Source organism: Physeter macrocephalus, chromosome 7, assembly GCF_002837175.3.
Source record: "Physeter macrocephalus isolate SW-GA chromosome 7, ASM283717v5, whole genome shotgun sequence".
In the NCBI taxonomy this organism is placed as follows: Eukaryota; Metazoa; Chordata; class Mammalia; order Artiodactyla; family Physeteridae; genus Physeter; species Physeter macrocephalus.
In genome coordinates, this window is record NC_041220.1 from 7,395,835 (window position 1) to 7,417,339 (window position 21,505).

General features: G+C 39.7%; 1 protein-coding gene and 1 non-coding gene across 2 annotated transcripts in view; one reads left to right on the plus strand and one right to left on the minus strand.

The window, feature by feature from the left end:
• MARCHF1 (membrane associated ring-CH-type finger 1) overlaps window positions 1-21,505 on the minus strand; it is a 544,235-nt gene that overhangs the window by 348,005 nt on the left and 174,725 nt on the right. The gene's annotated exons all lie outside the window — the stretch shown is intronic.
• Window positions 4,232-4,304, plus strand: TRNAA-UGC (transfer RNA alanine (anticodon UGC)). The gene has a single exon. It is a non-coding gene; the product is annotated as a tRNA-Ala (tRNA).

The window sequence follows — 21,505 nt, forward strand, 5'->3', positions numbered from 1 at the left end:
GCAAAATAAAATATATTTGGAAATGTGTGATAATATTTTTAAAGAATAAAGAGACTCAATAAACAAAAATTTGGAGACCCCTAGTTTAAGCTATGGTGAGGCAGTTTGTAAAGAAAATAGACGCTAGGTAGGCATTACCAAAAATCACCCAAATCTTGAGATTAATAAGGTCAGTATAGTAAGCAAAGAAGAGGTTGGGGGCTGGAGATTGTTCTGTTCATATAGAGAAAAAAAAGGAGAAAATGTAAATGTAATTGAAGGAAGAAAAACCTTTTATGACTGGAGAGAACCTATCTAGGATTTCTCACTTCCAAAGTGAAAGGCAAGTTTCATCTTCCTTGATGAGGGTTTTGAAAGAAGGGGCATTTAGCAGGAGAAAATCTGCAAGATCCTTGATGCTAAAAAGTTCAAAGCCCATATCAGGTTTCAGACACAAGGAACCCTCCCCCTGTAAGATGAAGAGGTATTTTTGAAAGATAAGATGAAAAAGTCAAGGATCACCTAAACTTTTGCTCTGAATCCTCTTCTCACCCAGCCCCAAATTCTCATGCTTAAAAGACTTTTCCATTTCAACACCTTCAAATACCACACTTTCCAACCCAAAAATATCCCTTGAGTATTTCTACCTGAATTCATTCTTCATTCAACATGTATTTATTGAAGATCCTCCCAAACGTCTGTCCTTAGCTAGAAAACACACTCATCTTTGCACTTTGAGTATTCCTGTCTGTGTGAGAGTCATTTCTCACAGTTAATTGATAAACTGCAGTCTGGCTTCATTTATCTGATTAATTAGGTCAGCGTCCACTCCTGAGAAATGAATAAAGTATTGGTGTGCATTCCAGTTCGTTTTCTAAGCTCTCAAGGCTGAGGATCAGACAGACAGTGGAAATTCATCAAGACACAAGACTTCTGCAGGGTTCTTGGGAGGTCGCCTGAGGCCCTCTTCTTGGAGAGCATAACATCGCTCCAATAGCCTCACTGTTTTGTGCTCAGCAAGCACTGTTTCGTTTTTCCTGCTTAACTCCCGCGCTACACGCCAGACACTGTGCTAGACGCTGAGGATGCAAGATCACTCATTACGGTCCCTGTGAGCCAGAAAAATGTGTCTAAGTAAATCAACATCCACAGTAAGTTGTATCAACTATTACATATGCTATAATAAATGCTATTTGAGCTCTGAGTTGATGCTTTACCTGAGTTTCAATAACAAGCTGGAGTTACTGAGGAATCAGGGAACGACATGTGTGAGAAAATAGAAAATCTATGTATTGGTCTTTCGCTCCCTGGTTCCAGGCACAGGACTCCAAAAACCCTTGTAACTTCCTAAGTGGTAAGAGCATTAGAAGCATCTTTGGTCTGATAAGGCGACTCAGGGTGGGCTCCTGGATGGCTCCTGGAAGGGGGCCGGTCACCAGAAAGACCAAGCCATGATTAGAAGCTTGGAATTTTCAGCCCCATCCTCCAGGGAGGGGAAAGGGGCTGGGACAGAGCTCGTGATCCATCGTGGCTATATGTGAAGAAGCGGCCATAAATATCCCCACAGTGCAGGTTTCTAGGCGCTCCAAGTGGCTCAATACATCCACATACTGGGAGGGTGATGCACCCCAAGTACACGGGGACAGAAACTCCTAGGCACAGGACTCTCCCAGACCTGGTCTTATGTGTCTCTTCATTTGGCTCTTCATCTGTATCCTTTATCATATCCTTTAATAAACTGGTAAATGTACGTGTTTCCCCGAGTTCTGCGTGCTGCTCTAGCAAATTATTTGAACCAGCAAAGGGGGTTGTAGCCAAGTCAGACAGAAGCTATGGGGGGCCTAGGGACCTACTACTTGTGATCGGCATCTGAAGTGGGATGGGAGCAGTCTTGTGGGACAGAGCCCTCAGCCTGTGGGATCTGACGCTATCTCCAGGTACAAAGTGTCAGAATTGAGTTAAATTGTAGCACACCCAGCTGGTACCACAGAGAACTGATTGTTGGGGGGAAAACTCCCACACATCTGGCATCAGAAGCGTTGTACATGTGACAGCAGTGTGACAATAAAGCTAAGACCCAAAAAGAGAACTGTAGGCTTCTGCAATACAAAATGTTAGGAGAAGGAAAAGAATGGAGAAAATAGAGCCATCTGGAATGAAATGCCATGTTCTGGGGACACAAATGGTTTATCATAATTTAGTGTAATATTATGTATATTGCATTAAACTAACAAGTAACATTTATAGAGTTTTTACCATGTGCCATGCACTGTTCTAAGTGCTTTATAAATATTAAACCATTTAATTCTTTCATAACCCTATGAGGTAGATATTCTTTTCATCTCTACTTTAAGGATAAAGAACTGAGGTACAGAAAGGTTAAATATCTTGCTCAGATATAGTCTTAGAACCAGGACCGAAACCCAGGGTGTGGGAGTCCAGAGGCTTCACATTTAACGAAGAGGCTACATAATATGGTGATTTCTTACGTGTTCCTTCTTAATTTTAAATGTAATCAGAGCAGGAATTGTGTCTCACCACCACATAGTACAGCCAAACACATTTGACAAATGTGTGTTACAGGGTGGAAGAGGTTAAGATAATAGATAAAAGATTGACGGAAGAGATCCTGATTAAACTTCTCAGACCTTAGTCCCAGGACTGCCTGAGTATCTCCTGAGTAACATTTGTTCCTCCCTCACGTGCAATGAGAATCATGTCCTGATCCTATCTCCCTTTTACACTCTGTTTTATAGACCAGAAGTCCTGCATTCCCAAGGTGGTGACTCTGAAAACTGTATCACCCTCTTACTACACTTCCGCACATGCCCTTATAAAAAATCCACCTTTTAAGTTACTACTTTCAGACCACTATCTGCAGATCAAAAAGAAATCTTAATAATAAATACCATATACTATTTTTGTTACAGTTTAAATGTAGGAATGTATACTGTAAGTTCTGATGTTTTTGTGTCAGAATTAGTAAGTAAAAATAATTTTCTATGTTTATATTACAAAATATTCAAGGTGTTTTGAAATTGAAAAATGAGCCCCCTCCCCATTTTTATTCTTTATTGTTTCTTTCTTTGTTTTTTGAGTCCCAATAAAATGCCAGACATAAGATTTTAGAGCCAGCGGACTGATCAAACCCTGACCCTTGACCTCCATTAACTGTGTGACTTTGGACAAATTACTTGATCTACATGTGCCTCAGTTTCCTCACCTGGAAAACGGAGTGAAAATGACTTCTTCATTGTGTCGCTGGAAGGATTAAATGAATTAATACTATATAAAGCCCTTACAACGGTTTCTGGCAAATAGCAAACACTATTTAAACGTTAGTTAGTGTTATGTTCATTTTTTAAGTACAACCAGATTTATTCCTCCTTTCACGCAACAAATACGTATTAGGAATCTACTATATGCTAGACCTGCTTCTGGCAATGAGAATGTAGCACTGAATTAAAGAGAAAGCATCCCTGCCGAAAGAAGCCTACTTTCTGCTGCGGGGACACAGACACTAAACAAATGAGTCAATATAAGTGTGTCAGCTGGTAATAAGTGCTGTGGAGATAAACCAATGCCTAGAGAGCAGGAAAAGGGGTTGCAGAATGGGGGTATTATTTAATACAGAGTAGGGAGTAGATATCTGAAGGAAATGAAGAAGGCTATAGCTTCAATAGGAAGATTATTTCCCTGCAGAGTGTATGTCAGATTCACTCAGGAAAACAGAAGGCATTCTTTGTATTCCAAGTATGTAGTGTTTTCGTGTAAGTCACTAGAGACTTGCATAAGCTTTGGAAAGGCTGGGGAGGGAAGGTCAGGGAATCTGTTGCCAAAGAGCGTGGCCATCAGTACTGAAGAGCTTTTCACGACTTGAATTTCAAGAACTCCAGCTCTACTGGTAGGCTCCTAAGCTCTACTGGAAAGCAGTGGGGAATGAACCAAGGAGCAGACATTTAATGTGGCAATAAAAGTTTTGCTCTAGTTACTTCGTTGTGATGAGGGAGGAAGGGTAATTTAGTAAAACCAATGAAGAGGCACTTGCAGTAAAGCTGGCAGAAAGACGACAATGGCTTGGGTAAGCCCTGAAGACAGGTAGCCAGGTTCTGGATTTATTTTTAACGGTTTGGATGTCGTTTGAGGGAGGTGAATAGAGGATGACCCTGAGGTTTTGGACCAGAGCAATTAGGACAATGGAGTGGTCATTTCATGAGATGGGAGCAATATAAAACATTAGGATTTGGGGACTTCCTTGGTGGTCCAGTGGTTAAGACTCTGCACTTGCACTGCAGGGGGAGCAGGTTCGATCCCTGGTCAGGGAGCTAAGAGCCCGCATGCCGCTGACGCAGCCAAAAACAAAAACAAAAACATTAGGTTTTTGAGAAGGGGGAGATTAGAAATTTTTTTTAACCATATTTAAATTTGCAGTGTTTATTAGACTCCATGAGGAGTGTCAAGAAGAGAGTTAGATACATGAGTATAGATTGCAGGAGAGAGATCTGGGATGCGGGTATAAATTTGGGAGTAACGAGCATGTAGCTGAGTTTTAAAGCCAAGAGATGGATGAAATCGCTTAGGGAGTAAGTAAAAATAGAGAAGAGGTTTAAGGGTTCAGCCCCAGAGGAGTCCACAGTTGATAAATAAGGAGAATGTGCAGAGCCAGTAAAGAAGTCTGAGGAAAAACAGCAGCTAATGAAGTGAGGAGGAGGTTAACCATGAGAGAGTGGGGTGTCCTGGGAGTCAACTCGGGGGACAGTTATAAGGAGGAGGAATTAACCACATAGATCAAATGCTCTGTCAGAAGACAACTGAGACTTGACCATTAAATTAGCAAGGCGAAGGTCACTGGTGACCATGACAGTGCAGTTTTGATGAAGAAGGAGAAAGCTTGCTTGAGTGGGGCTCAAGAGAGAAAAGGAAGGCATTAACTGAATGCAGAAAATATGGACAATTTTTGAGGATTTTTTTTTTTTTCTGTAAATGGGAATAGAGAAATGGGCTTAGTAGGAATGGTATGTTGGGTTATGAGGTCTTTTGTTGTTGTTTAAGATGGCATATCTTAAACATAAGATGGCATATGCTTGAATGCTGATGGGAATGATGGAGTACAAGGGAAATACTGCTGATTTCTGGAAGAATTTCTCCAGTGACTTTGAGTAAGATGGAGGAAATTGTATCTAACACACAAGTTGAGGCATTGCCTCAGCTGAGATCGTGGACTCTTTAACTACTCAGCCAAAAGAGGGAAGTGTCAAGTGTATGGGCATGGATCAGTGCATGGGTAGATGATGGTGGAAGGGCTTGTGGATTCATGGACGTTCTCTTCTGGTTGCTTCTCTTCTGGTGAGAAACAAAGCAAGGACATCACTTGAGAGGGAGGATGAGAGAGGAGGCCTCAGGGGTCTCAGGCTGAAGGTATAAAGTAGCTGGTTAGGTTAGTGAGAGAGTGAGTGAGCTAGAGAAATAGGGACTGATGAGTAGCTCTATGGGTCGGTCTGCTTGTGGTAAGTGGCCAGGAAGTTAAATGGAGGCATGGGAGGCTTGTTTTTCTTCAGTCACGTTCAGGGCACAGCTAAGTGTCCAGAATAGGCAAAGAATTAGATTTAACAAGGCTTAGAAGTTTTCCAACCAAATACTAGAAGGAGAAGAAGGGCAAGTAAGATGAATGGTACATACAAGGGAGTGATTACAGTGATGGATCGAGGAATCTAAGTTATGTAAGAAGGACACTGAGAAGCTCACTGGACTAAAGACAGTGAACAGTGGTCAGATCAATGGATTCAAGGTCTCGGGGAGAACGTCTAAAGACTGTCGGAGATGGATTCCAGAGAGAGTGAGCTAGGAGTACAGGCAGGGTGGTCAGAGAGAGATGTACATGGCAAAGAGATTAAGAAGTGGGTATAGTTATTGTTAATGACAAGGTCTAAGCTGCACTGTATAAGACAGCAGCCACATGTGGCTATTTAAGTTCAGTAAAATTCAGTAAACTTAGAATTCACTCCCTTCGTCATACTAGCTACATGGCAGTGCTCAATAGCCACATGTGGCTTCTGCTTACTTGTCTTACTCTGTTCCAGCTGCAATAATAGAGTACCATTCTCTGGGGAGCTTAAACAACAGCCATTTACCTCTCACAGTTTCGGAGGCTGGGAAGTCCAAGATCAAGTGCCAACAGATTCACCGTCTGGTGAGAAATTGCTTCCTGGCTCATGGATGGTCATCTCTTTGCTTTATCCTCACATGGCAAAAGGGCTGAGGAAGCTCTCTGAGAGCTCCTTTAGAAGGGCACTAATTCCATTCATGAGGGCTCAACCCTCATGATCTAATCACCTTCCAAAGGCTCCGCCTCCAAATACCATCACAATGGAGATTAGCTTCTAACATATAAGTTTTAGGAGACAAACATTCCATCTATAGCAAAGGTACAGAACACTCTCACCACTGCAGAAGGTACTATTGAACAGAACTGGTGTAAGATATAGCCATAAGAAGAGATGGCTTAGTTAGGATGGAGGCTAGGATATTGAAGGACAAGGAAAGGATACACAAGATCATTGGAAGGATCAATTATTACAGGAACAAATTTTAAGAGCGATACCAATTCTATACAGAATAGAGAACAATTTTGAAGATCGCTACCCAGGAGCTAACATGTTCAAGGTATAAGGGGGATAGATCAATGGCCTGTAGGTGATTATAACAAAGAGAGTTATTAGGTAGTACATTGTGACAGAATGAGCTTTGATGCTAGTGTTTTTTTTAGGGAAGAAGGAGGCATGGTGATCTGAAAGGAATTAGGAATTCTATCACGTAACAGAGAGAGGAGTGAGGAACGGCTTATCAGCAATTCCCTTACCTGCAGCACCAGCTCCCTGCATTACACTCCCGCTGTTTAAATACTCAGAGCATTTTCTACTTTCCTAATTAGACAGATGCACATTCTTAATTATATATTCATTACATACTAATTATTTACTTTTAAATTTTTCACTGCAGTTTTGGTCGATATGTCATGTGATAGAGTAGGCTTGCTTTTTAATTTTATTTTGAATTTTATTATTTTTTTAAATAAAGCAGGTTCTTACTCGTTACCTATTTTATACACATTAGTGTAAATATGTCAATCCCAATCTCCCAATTCATCCCACCACCACCCTCCCCTGCTTCCCCCCTTGGTGTCCATATGTTTGTTCTCTACGTCTGTGTCTCTATTTCTGCCTTGCAAACTGGTTCATCTGTACCATTTTTCTAGATTCCACATATATGCGTTAATATATGATATTTGTTTTTCTCTTTCTGAATTTCCTTCACTCTGTATGACCATCTCTAGGTCCATCCATGTCTCTAAAAATGACCCAATTTCATTCTTTTTTTATGGCTGAGTAATATTCCATTCTATATATGTACCACCTCTTCTTTATCCATTCATCTATCAGTGGGCTTTTAGGTTGCTTCCATGACCTGGCTATTGTAAATAGTGTTGCAATGAACATTGGGGTGTGTGTGTATTTTTGAATTATGGTTTTCTCAGGGTATATGCCCAATAGTGGGATTGGTGGGTCATATGGTAGCTCTATTTTTAGTTTTTTAAGGAACATCCATACTGTTCTCCATAGTGGCTGTATCAATTTACATTCCCACCAAAAGTGCAGGAGGGTTCCCTTTTCTCCTCACCCTCTCCAGCATTTGTTGTTGGTAGACTTTCTGATGATGCCCATTCTAACCGGTGTGCGGTGATACCTCATTGTAGTTTTGATTTGCATTTCTCTAATAATTAGTGATGTAGAGCAGCTTTTCACGTGCCTCTTGGCCATCTGTATGTCTTCTTTGGAGAAATGTCTATTTAGGTCTTCTGCCCATTTTTTGATAGGGTTGTTGTTTTTTAAATATTGAGCTGCATGAGCTGATTATATATTTTGGAGATTAGTCTTTTGTCTGTTGATTCATTTGCAAATATTGTCTGCCATTCTGAGGGTTATCTTTTCATCTTGTTTATGGTTTCCTTTGTTGTGCAAAAGCTTTTGTTTCATTAGGTCCCATTTATTTTTTTTATTTTCATTATTCTAGGAGGTGGGTTTTGTTTCATTAGGTCCCATTTGTTTATTTTTGTTTTTATTTTCATTATTCTAGGAGGTGGGTCAAAAAAGATCTTGTTGTGATTTATGTCAAAGAGTTTTCTTCCTGTGTTTTCCTCTAAGAGTTTTATAGTGTCCAGTCTTATAATCCATTTTGAGTTTATTTTTGTGTATGGTGTTAGGGAGTGTTCTAATTTCATTCTTTTACATGTAGCTGTCCAGTTTTCCCAGCACCACTTATTGAAGAGGCTGTTTGAGTTTATTTTTGTGTATGGTGTTAGGGAGTGTTCTAATTTCATTCTTTTACATGTAGCTGTCCAGTTTTCCCAGCACAACTTATTGAAGAGACTGTCTTTTCTCCATTGTTTATCCTTGCTTCCTTTGTCATAGATTAGTGGACCATAGGTGTGTGGGTTTATCTCTGGGCTTTCTATCCTCTTCCATTGACCTATATTTCTGTTTTTGTGCCAGTAGCATATTGTCTTGATTACTGTAGCTTTGTAGTATAAGTCTGAAGTCAGAGAGTCTGATTCTTCCAGCTCTGTTTTTTTTTTTCCCTCAAGATTGCTTTGGCAATTCAGGGATTCTTGTGTCTCCATACAAATTTTAAGATTTTTTGTTCTGGTTCTGTAAAAAAGGCCACTGGTAACTTGATAGTGATTGCACTGAATCTGTAGATCGCTTTGGGTAATACAGTCATTTTCACAATATTGCTTCTTCCAATCCAAGAACATGGTATATCTCCACATCTGTTTGGGTCATCTTTGATATCTTTCATCAGTGTCTTTTAGTTTTCTGAGTAGAAGTATTTTACCTCCTAGGTAGGTTTATATTCCTAGGTATTTTATTCTTTTTGCTTCAACGGTGAAGGGATTGTTTCCTTAATTTCTCTTTCTGACCTTTCGTTGTTACTGTATAGGAATGCAAAAGATTTCTGTGCATTCATTTTGTATCCTGAAACTTTACCAGATTCACTGATTAGCTCTAGTAGTTTTCTGGTGGCATCTTTAGGATTATCTATGTATAGTCTCATGTCATCTGCAAACAGTGTCCGTTTTACTTCTTCTTTTCCAATTTGTATTCCTTTTATTTCTTTTTCTTCTCTGATTGCCGTGCCTAGGACTACCAAAACTAGGTTGAATAATAGCGGTGAAAGCGGACATCCTTGTGTTGTTCCTGATCTTAGAGGAAATGCTTTCAGTTTTTCACCGTTGAGAATTATGTTTGCTGTGGGTTTGTCATATACGGCCTTTATTATGTTGAAGTGGGTTCCCTCTATGCTCACTTTCTGGAGAGTTTTTATCATAAATAGTGTTGAATTTTGTCAAAAGCTTTTTCTGCATCTATTGAGATGATCATATGGTTTTTATTCTTCAATATGTTAATATGGTGTATCACATACATTGATTTGCACATATTGAAGAATCCTTGCATCCCTGGGATAAATCCCACTTGATCATGGTGTACGATCCTTTTAATGTGTTGTTGGATTCTGTTTGCTAGTAATTTGAGATTTGTCTTGTTTCTTGATGAGTCTGGCTAATGGTTTATCAATTTTTTTTAATCTCCTCAAAGAACCAGCTTTTAGTTTTATTGATCTTTGCTACTGTTTTGTTTCTATTTCATTTATTTCTGCTCTGATCTTTATGATGTCTTTCCTTCTTCTAACTTTGGGTTTGGTTTGTTCTTCTTTTTCTAGTTCCTTTAGGTGTATTGTTAGATTGTTTATTTGAGATTTGTCTTGTTTCTTGAGGTAGGGTTGTATTGCTATAAATTTCCCTGCTTTTGCTGCATCCCATAGGTTTTGGATCATTGTGTTTTCGTTGTCATTTGTGCCTAGGTATTTTTTGATTCCCTCTTTGATTTCTTCAGTGATCTGTTGGTTATTTCTTAATGTACTGTTTAGCCTCCATGTCTTTGTGTTTTTTACATGTTTTTTCCCTGTAATTTATTTCTAATCTCATAGTGTTGTGGTTGCAAAAGATGCTTGATATGATTTCAATTTTCTTAAATTTACCAAGGCTTGATTTGTGACCCAAGATGTGATCTTTCCTGGAGAATGTTCCATCTGCACTTGAGAAGAAAGTGTAATATGCTGTTTTCAGATGGAATGTCCTATAAATATCAGTGAAATCTATCTGGTCTATTTTGTCTTTTAAAGCTTGTGTTTCCTTATTAATTTTCTGCCTGGATGATCTGTCCATTGGTGTAAGTGAGGTGTTAAAGTCCTCCACTATTATTGTGTTATTGTCGATTTCCTCTTTTATAGGTGTTAGCATCTGCCTTATGTATTGAGGTGCTCCTATGCTGGGTGCATACATATTTATAATTGTTATGTCTTCTTCTTGGATTGATCCCTTGATCATTATGTACTGTCATTCCTTGTCTCTTGTAACATTCTTTATTTTAAAGTTTATTTTATCTGAAATGAGTATTGCTACTTCAGCTTTCTTTTGATTTCCATTTGCATGGAATCTCTTTTTCCATACCCTCACTTTCAGTCTGTATGTGTCCCTAGGTCTGAAGTGAGTCTCTTGTAGACAGCATATATATGGGTCTTGTTTGGGTATCCATTCAGCAAGCCTGTGTCTTTTGGTTGGAGTATTTAATACATTCACATTTAAGGTAATTATCGATATATATGTTCCTATTACCATTTTATTAATTGTTTTGGGGTTTTTTTTTGTAGGTCCTTTTCTTCTCTTGTGTTTCCCACTTAGAGAAGTTCCTTTAGCATTTGTTGTAGAGCTGGTTTGGTGGTGCTGAATTCTCTTAGCTTTTGCTTGTCTGTAAAGCTTTTGATTTCTCTGTCAAATCGGAATGAGATCCTTGCTGGCTAGAGTAATATTGGTTGTCCGTTCCTCCCTTTCATCACTTTAAATATATCATGCCACTCCCTTCTGGCTTATAGAGTTTCTGCTGAGAAATCAGCTGTTAACCTTATGGGCGTTCTCTAGTATGTTGTCATTTTTCCCTTGTTGCCTGTAATAATTTTTCTTTGTCTTTATTTTTTGTCAATTTGATTCCTATGTGTCTCGGTGTGTTTCTCCTAGCATTTATCCTGCCTGGGACTCTTTGTGCTTCCTGGACTTGGGTGGCTATTTCCTTTCCCATGTTAGGGAAGTTTTCAACTATAATCTCTTCAAATATTTTCTCAGGCCCTTTCTCTCTCTCTTCTCCTTTTGGGACTCCTATAATGTGAATGTTGGTGCGTTTAATGTTGTCCCAGAGGTCTCTTAAGCTGTCCTCATTTCTTTTCATTCTTTTTTCTTTATTCTGTTCCATGGCAGTGAATTCCACCATTCTGTCTTCTAGGTCACTTATCCAGTCTTCTGCCTCGGTTATTCTGCTATTCATTCCTTCTAGTGTACTTTTCACTTCAGTTACTCTATTGTTCATCTCTGTTTGTTTGTTCTTTAATTCTTCTAGATCTTTGTTAAACGTTTCTTTCATCTTCTCAGTCTTTGCCTCCATTCTTTTTCCAAGGTCCTGGATCATCTTCACTATCATTGTTCTGAATTATTTTCCTGGAAGGTTGCCTATCTCCACTTCATGTAGTTGTTTCTCTGGGGTTTTATCTTGTTCATTCATCTGGTACACAGTCCTCTGCCTTTTCATTTTGTCTATCTTTCTGTGAATGTGGTTTTCATTCCACTGGCTGCAGGATTGTAGTTCTTCTTGCTTCTGCTGTCTGCCCTCCGGTGGATGAGGCTGTCTAAGAGGCTTGAGCAAGTTTCCTGATGGCAGGGACTGGTGGTAGGTAGAGCTGGCTGTTGCTCTGGTGGGCAGAGCTCAGTAAAACTTTAATCCCCTTGACTGCTGATGGGTGGGGCTGAGTTCCCTCCCTGTTGGTTGTTTGGCCTGAGGCGACCCAGCACTGGATCCTACAGGCCCTATGGTGGGGCTAATGGCGGACCCTGGGAGGGCTTACACCAAGGAGTACTTCCCAGAACTTCTGCTGCCAGTGTCCTTGTCCTCACGGTGAGCCACAGCCACCCCCCACCTCTCCAGGAGACCCTCCCACACTAGCAGGTAGGTCTGGTTCAGTCTCCCCTGGGGTCACTGCTCCTTCCCCTGGGTCCCGATGCGCACACTACTTTGTGTGTGCCCTCCAAGAGTGGAGTCTCTGTTTCCCCCAGTCCTGTCGAAGTCCTGCAGTCAAATCCCACTAGCCTTCAAAGTCTGATTCTCTAAGAATTCCTCCTCCCATTGATGGAAGCCCAGGTTCGGAAGCCTGACGTGGGGCTCAGAACCTTCACTCCAGTGGATGGACTTCTGTGGTATAATTTTTCTCCAGTTTGTGAGTCACCCACCCAGCAGTTATAAGATTTGATTTTACTGTGATTGTGCCCCTTCTACCATTTCACTGCAGCTTCTCCTTTGTCTTTGGATGTGGTGTATATTTTTTGGTGAGTTCCAGTGTCTTCCTGTCGATAATTGTTCAGCAGCTAGTTGTGATTCTGTTGCTTTCGCAAGAGGGAGTGAGAGTGCACGTCCTTCCACTCTGCCATCTTTAACCAATCCTTGCTTTTTTTTTTTTTTTTTTTTGCAGTAGGCGGGCCTCTCACTGCTGTGGCCTCTCCCTTTGCGGAGCACAGGCTCCGGACACGCAGGCTCAGCGGCCGTGGCTCATGGGCACAGCCGCTCTGCGGCACGTGGGATCTTCCCGGACCGGGGCACGAACCTGTGTCCCCTGCATCGGCAGGTGGACTCTCAACCACTGCGCCACCATACTTTTTATAATAATTGTGTATTTTTGGATTCATAATATTCAAATTCTGGAAATGTCATTAACCTAGGACAAGCCAGCTCTCTTTTATCACTAGTAAAATTTCTGTTGGATCTCAAACCTGGCCTCTTTTTGTTTTTTTTTTTTTCCTTTGCTTCCTAGTTCAACACCAGGAACAGACTTGTGACTAATAAATGAACAAATATTCAGAGAATTTTGTCAGGCAAGTTTGAAATATGCTACTCTTGCTTATATTCATTTTATTTTTCTGATTTCATACTACTTAGTATAATTAACCTATATCTCAAACACCAGAGACAATGCCAAGCTTCAAAGTGCAGGGGACACCATGTGAGAAAGAAAAGGTCACCAAAATCTTGTCAGGTCACAATTTTGATCACTCTGTTGTATATGTCTTAGTAATAATTATTTCCATGCTTTATCTTGGCAGCATACAAACAGTAATTACATTTTCACCCTAAGAAAGTGAGTAATTGTCTTCCCAATTTCTTGCCTAGGTCCCATGAAGATAAATGGCTTCACTAGCTCATATGCTGTATAGTTTTAACACCTGATTGTCTAAGAGGAAAATCTAGAATAAAAGGTGTTAACTAAAGAACACAAAACTGAGATTCCCAATTAAATTACTTGTACATTGTTCCTGCTTTGTGCTTTGTTTTCTCATTTTTTAAATTTAAAATAAATTTCCAGTGGATATATCCAAAGCATTTATTCCAAAATATGTTTCACAAAGGAGTACTTTTGCCTATGGAAATTTATGAACTCTCTCAACTCACAAAAATGAAACAAAAAACTGGAAAAGCAGTCATCATCACACAGGACAAGCAGAGGCTGTCCAATGCTCCCCTGAAATGTGTGCCCTGTTCCCTCAGGATGGGACCTCTGCCACCTGAGGACTGGACCTGCTCCCCACTGGGAATTAGGGGAGCTTTGATTCCCTTCACCTTCTCAGGGTTAATCCAACCAGAGCCAAAGCAGGCTACAGCAGAAAGCACAGCAAACTGCCCTGCACTTTGTTTCTTCTCCTCTGACATGTATGACTTGATAATCATCCTCCAAGTGGTGATTAATAACACACACAATGGCAAATAATTATTGTACAAGATCGTGTCCTGCTTTCTACTTCACCATCATCAAATGAGACTGGACGCTATTAACCCGAACCTGTTCAATGAAGCAGTAAAGGGTCTCCACAGATTAAAAAAAAACAGAAACTAAAAAAAAGAACCCTCAGCCCATTGTCATCTTAACAAGTTAATTTTGAACATGAAGAAAATTTTTTTAAAAATGTCGGATGGCCTCATCTACTCACTGAATTTCACATTTTTAAGTTAAGCAGGGAAATAAGGTGGGAAAAGCATGCGCACCAGTTCCTAAGCAGCTCTCTCCCAGACTAGAAACCTTTTACATGCATCATATAGAATAGTGATTTAAAACATTTCCTTGTTATATATTCCTTTATTCATTCATTTACAGCCTGAAACATTAGACAGATATGTAACACATAGAACATATAAGAGTGGAACTGCCATGTTTGAAATGGGACAGACCCTTCAAGTTGCTCACAATCCAACCACAAGGCCCACTGAGGCTCTGTACAGCTTAATTTAAAAAATACTCCTTAAGAAATATGCTGCTTGAGTTGGGAAGGTACAAGCTGCTATAGCTGTTATCATCTAGCAAATATTTGTCATAAAGAATACAGGTACAAGGAAAAAAGACATATTAAATGAGTTTTTTAAAAAAGAATTATTGACCTGATATTCTATACAGAAAACCCTAAAGATTCTACACAAAAACTATTAGAACTAATAAATGAATTCAGCAAGATAGCAGGATATTAGATTAATATATAGAAATCTGTTGCACTTCTTTACATTAACAATGAAATATCAGAAAGAGAAAGTAAAAAATAATACCATTTAAAATTGTGTCAAAAATATAAAATACCTAGGAATAAACCTAACCAAGGAAGTGGAAGACCGATATGCTGAAAATGATAAAACTATATAGGAAATGAAAGATGATGCAAAAAAATGGAAAAATATCCCATGCTCTTGAATTGAAATAATTAATATTGTTAAAATGTATATACTACCCAAAGCAATTTACAGATTTATTGTAATCCCTACAAATCACCCATGACATTTTTCACAGAGCTAGAACAAATAACCCTAAAATTTATATGGAATCAGAAAAGATCCAGAATTGCCAAAGCAATGCTGAAGAAAAAGAACAAAGCTGGAGGCATAACCCTCCCAGACTTCAGACTATACTACAAAGCACAGTAAACGAAACAGCATGGTATTGGCGCGCGCACACACACACACACACACACACACACACACACACAAAAGACACATAGATCAATGGAGAAGAATAGAGAGCCCAGAAATAAACCCACACACCTATGGTCAATTAATCAGCAACAAAGGAGTCAAGAATATACAATGGAGAAAAAACAGTCTTTTCAGCAAGCGGTGTTGGGAAAGCTGGACAGCTTCACATAAATCAATGAACTTAGAACACTCCCTCACACCATATACAAAAATAAACACAAAATGGTTTAAAGATCTAAATATAAGACACGATACCATAAAACTCCTAGAGAGAACATAGGCAAAATATTTTCAGACATAAACCATAGCAATATTTGCTTAGATCAGTATCTGAAGGCAAAAGAAATAAAAGCAAAAAATAAACAAATGGGATCTAATAAAATATAAAAGCTTTTTCACAGCAAAAAAAACCATTATCAAAACAAAAACACAACCTACACAATGGGACAAAATATTTGTGAACAATGCAACCGACAAGGGCTTAATTTCCAAAACAGGCAAAGTGTTCGTACAACTCAATGTCAGAAAAACAAACAACCCAATCAAAAAATAGGCCGAAGACCTAAATAGATATTTCTCCAAAGAAGACATACAGACGGCCAACAGGCACATGAAAAGCTGCTCAACATCACTAATTATTACAGAAATGCAAATCAAAACTACAATGAGGTATCATCTCACACTGGTCAGAATGGCCATCATCCGAAAGTCTACAAATAATAAATGCTGGAGAGGGTGTGGAGAAAAGGGAACCTTCCTACACTTTTGATAGGAATGTAAATTGGTGCAGCCACTATGGAGAACAGTATGGAGGCTCCTTAAAAAACTGAAAATAGAGCTACCACATGACCAAGCAATCCCAGTCCTAAGCATATATCTGGAGAACACCATAATTTGAAAAGATACATGCACCCCAGTGTTCACAACAGCACTATTCACAATAGCCAAGACATGGAAGCAACCTAAAGGTCCATCAACAGATGAAGGGATAAAGAAGATGTGGTATATTTTATATATATATATAATGGAATACTACTCAGCCATAAAAAAGAATGAAATATTGCCATTTGCAGCAACATAGATAGACCTAGGAAATATCATACGAAGTGAAGTAAGATAGAGAAAGACAAATACTATATGATATCACTTATATATGGAGTCTAAAAATAATATGAATGAATCTATATATGAAACAGAAACAGATTCACAGACATAGAAAACAAATTTATGGTTACCATGGGGAAAGGGACCTGGGAGAGGGATAAATTAGGAGTATGGGATTAACAGGTACAAACTAATGTACATAAAATGGATAAGCAACAAGAATTTACTATATAGCACTGGGAACGATATCCACTATCATATAATAAATTATAATGGAAAATAATCTGAAAAAATATATAACTGAATCTCTTTGTTGTTCACTGAAACTAACACGATATTGTAAATCAACTACACTTCAATTAAAAAACTGAAAAAGGGGAATTATTTATTATTTATTTATTTATTTATTTCACCGTAAGGAAACAAGATGATGGTAGAAAAGAGGTAATTTAAGAGAACATTTGTCAAGAACCGTGAAGGGTGTATTTGCAAGCTAATTATTTAGCCACTAATTTCATGGATGCTGGCGTAAGACATGAGATTCCAGGATCAGAGGCAAGTGACTTTGTTACTCACAGCAACAGCCATAGCCAGAGGATTAATATTTGTGCCAGTTCCTTGAACCCAAATTTCCACACGCTAATGCAAAGAGGATTTGATGATATCTGTACACACAGTGGGTTTCCCAGTTGGAGAGGAACCCTGAACTAGGGTACCCAGATCTTTCACAAGCTGTGACGAAGTGAGAGAGTGGCATGGACATATATACACTACCAAAGGTAAAATAGATAGCTAGTGGGAAGCAGCCGCATAGAGGGAGACGCAAGAGGGAAGAGATATGGGGATATATGTATATGTATAACTGATTCACTTTGTTGTAAAGCAGAAACTAACAGACCATTGTAAAGCAATTAGACTCCAATAAAGACGTTAAAAAAAAAAAAAAAAGGCAGTAAGCCCTGGAGGGAGACATTATCTTTACTATAATGGACAGTAAACAAACCTGCCTTTATTCTGGCTGGAGATATCATTTATACCTTTCAAGGCTGTTTGCTATCCAAACGTCTTTGAAAAGATAGTTTGGAAGAAAGATAGTTGATGCATCCACCTGCAAAATGTGCAGAAATGCAAGACACCCATGGAGAATTCTCTTCCAACTCATTAAGCACACAAATGGATAGGGAACCTGGGTAAATAATTATCAAACATTTACATAATATTCTCTTCACTTGTTTGAATCGCTAATTGCTCTTTCTAAAATTTATATGAGAAAACATGAGGAAACTGTACTGAGCCTTTCACACATAGTTTAGCAAATGTGTTTGTTAAATGTGTTTGAATAAAAGTTTGAATAAACAGCAATGATTCTTCTTTTAGGTTAAGATGAAGGGACACTTAGCAGCTTCCCTAAAACATTCACTGAAGTCTCATTACGGCATGTAAGAGTGAACCAGGGAGCCAGCAGATGTCAGGCAGCCACGAGCCAACATCGTCAAAGAAGTGTTCACAGGCAGTGCGGATGATTCAGCCAGAAAAGAAACCGATACCTACTCGAAATTTGATCACTGGTCAAATGGCAGAGGAACACTTATGATGTTCCTCAATCACCTGGATTAAGGCTGACTTTAATCAAAGTACCTCAAATAAATTGTTTCACCCACTCGCTCATTTTTCTTGCATAATCCCAGAAAATAAAACAGTGCAAGATGGTGACTCAGTATATATTCACTGAATTGTACACTTTAAATGGGGGAATTATATAATATGGGAAGTATGTCTCAATAAAGCTGCTTTTAAAAAAAGATGGTGATTCAGAATTACAAGACCACTGACTCTCAAGTACAAATTAATATTATTTCCTATTAGGGACAGTGGGTTGAAGTCTGTCATCCTTTAGGACTCAGCTAACTGTGAGAGTAGACCTTCCTTCCAGGCTGGATTGGCTTGGCAATTTTCCTCTATGTCATTATAGTACACCTAATTGTAGCATTTGGCACTTTATATTGTAGCTGTCTACTGTCTAAATCTCCATGTACTTATATAAGAAAATTTAAAGCGAGAATTGAACCATAATCTTGGCTAAATACTCCAAACATTCAGTACAAAGCTATCTGGATTTATAATAAATATATGCAGAATCAATGAATGAATGATCAGTTAATGAAGAGATAAGCTTCACTGCCAGCCTTTGTAAGAATGAAGATAGGTACACACCGAAGGCACTTTAAAATCATCTTGCTGAAATCTAAGAAGTACACTCATTTACGTGTGCACACATATATGTAGTTTTACGTACAAACAAGCATATGTATAACAATGCATTTGCAATCAATAGAAAGTCTACAGCACCACGGTTTTCAGCAATTTAAATGATTAAGTTGTGCTGTGTACTTCCTTCTACAATTAGGGTAACAATTACTTGGAACTGTTTCGCTTCATCATTGCCCCCACCACCTCATTTCTTTAAAAGTGCCAATTAAACCCTCCACTAGAAAGGAATCAATCATTTTAGGATAAGCTGCTCACCTGAGACAGCTACACTTCCTGGGTGCTTGAGGAACTGGCTCAAACAGTGAGGCCTGGCCAAGGACAAGCACCGTGTTTGCTGCGTAAAAGAAACTGTCTCAACCTAACCCTAACACCCGCCACCTGGACCAGAAGAGGGGCCGGATGTATTTCTGCGGTTCCTTGCTTATGCGGTCAGCCCCCCCGCCCTTCCGAAGCCTGAGGTGCACGGTGCACAGTACAGATGGGGGCAGGAAGGACAGCTGATGGGTTTGAGGGGTTCCATCTCCAAGCCTGTTGTCCCGCAAACTGAGGGAAGTCTCCCGATGGACGCTCTTCTGTTCTGACCAGGGTGCACATGGAGGGTGGGTGTTGCTAATTTTGCTTTTTATTTTCTGGTTTACTGATGATAAGTAGAGGCTTTGACTGCATACACTGCTGGGGGGATACTCAGTGAGCGCTGAGCTACCACTTGGATGCAGGGAGTGGAGGGACAACGGCCCTCGCCTCCCCCAGAACCAACCCTTGACTCTCCCTTTGGCATCACTGTTCAGTCACGCAGCACGCACGACACCACCACCTAACAATAAACGCACGTGCAACTGCAAACAGGGAAAGAAGAGTTCCCAGCGAAAGTGGCTCAATTACCTCACTGAGAGACACTTTGAAATCACTGTTTTGTGAAATAAAAATGATTTTCTGTAACCAATTATACAATATCGTGTGCAAACATTTCCCTCTGATTATACTTTTATATTTTCTTTTGATTGTGTCTTCTTGTTTTCTGTTGAATTTATGTTAAATATACATTATGCTAAAAAAGAATCAAGAATAATTTTCTGTTCAAGTTAGGGTGTATTAGCATGTGATTAATTATAACGACAATTATAGCGATGATAAAGCCAAGAACAGAAACTACAGGATTCAGCTGGGACTTGGTTGTTTTGTTTGTTCTATGGCACTCATAGGAAGGCTGAGCTCTGGCTTCAGCTCTAGCACGTTGGAATCAGTCATGCAATTCAGATTAATCATTTATTTCTTTGTGCTTCAGTCTTCAGCTCTGGAAAGGGTCAATATAAGGCCTTCCACCCCTTATTGTGTTGAGGGCTCCTGAGAATCTAAGGATGGCTGCCTGTTCTCTTCTTGGAATTCCTTCCTTATGCAGCGTCTTTCCTGGTTTTCCTCCAACTGTCCTGCTATGTCATCCCTTCTTCCAATATGCCTGTAACGTCTCACTGGCGGTTGTATAATAAATAGCCTTATTCTTGATCTCTCTCTTCTCCTCTGTCTCTAGCCTATTTTAACTACAGTTGGCATATCAGTCCCCTGGATACCTATCTCTGATCCTGACACTATCCTAATAAAAACAGTTAATTTTCTCAAGTGCATCACAAAGAGTATTGAACAAAATACGAAATTATTATCTTACCTGTACAATGGTGACTTCCCATGCTCCCACCACAGCCCTGGCAGCACAGGATTGGGAGATGGGTGCCACCCATGTTTCTAGATAATTGTCCTGCTTCCCTCTCTGAATCTCCTCAGTCATCGAATGCGTTATCACCAAACCACACCACCCACATTAATTCAGGTACAACCAACTCACCCTGGTCTACTTCCCTTCATTTCTTGAATATCTGAGCTCTTATCTCATTGCTCATCCTCTCCACAACTCCTGAACGTTGATAAGTTCAAAATCCATGGAGATAACCATTCCAACACAGCAGGCCTCTAAGGCCCTTTATCTTATCTTCACCCTCCCAAGGCCAATCACAACTGAGTCACCGTATATGCATACATACCTTGTCATTACATTACATCCTTAATCTCAAGGTCAGACATCTTACTCTTTTCCCAACTATTCATAACTTTCAACTCTCTACCTCAAGTATCTGACCCTAACAATTCTTTAACCCCAGTGGGATATATAATTTATTGAACCCACCATCTGGGTGATCTTTGCTAAGTAAAGTTGCCTCTTCAAATCTTACTTTTCACAGACAAATGGTCTTTGACAAGGGCCCAAAGGCAATATAATGGAGCAAAAGCTGGCTTTTCAACAAAGGGTGCTATAGCAACTGGACATCCACATGCAAACACATGAATCTTTTTTTTTTTTTTTTTTGCGGTACGCGGGCCTCTCACTGCTGTGGCCTCTCCCGTTGCGGAGCACAGGCTCCGGACGCGCAGGCTCAGCGGCCATGGCTCACGGGCCCAGCCGCCTCACAGCACGTGGGATCCTCCCGGACCGGGGCACGAACCCGCGTCTCCTGCCTCGGCGGGCGGACTCCCAACCACTGCGCCACCAGGGAAGCCCCAAACAAATGAATCTCGACACAGACCTTACACGAGTCACAGAAATTAACTCAAAATGGAACATAGACCTAAATGTAAAAATAAAACTATAAACTCCTACATGATAACATAGGAGAAAACCTAGTATGGAGATGAATTTTAGATACAACACAAAGCATGATCCATAAAAGAACAGATTGATAGTCTGGATGGACTTCATTAAAATTTAAAACTTTCTCTCTGTGAAAGACAATGTCAAGAGAATGACAGGATAAGCCACAGGCTGGGAGAAAATATTGGCAAAAATCACATCTGGTAAAGGACTGTTACCCCAAATAAACAAAGAACTCTCAAAACTCAACAATAAGAAAACAAAAAACCTGATTAAAAAAATAGGCCAGCACTTCCCTGGTGGCGCAGTGGTTAAGAATCCGCCTGCCAATGCAGGGGACACG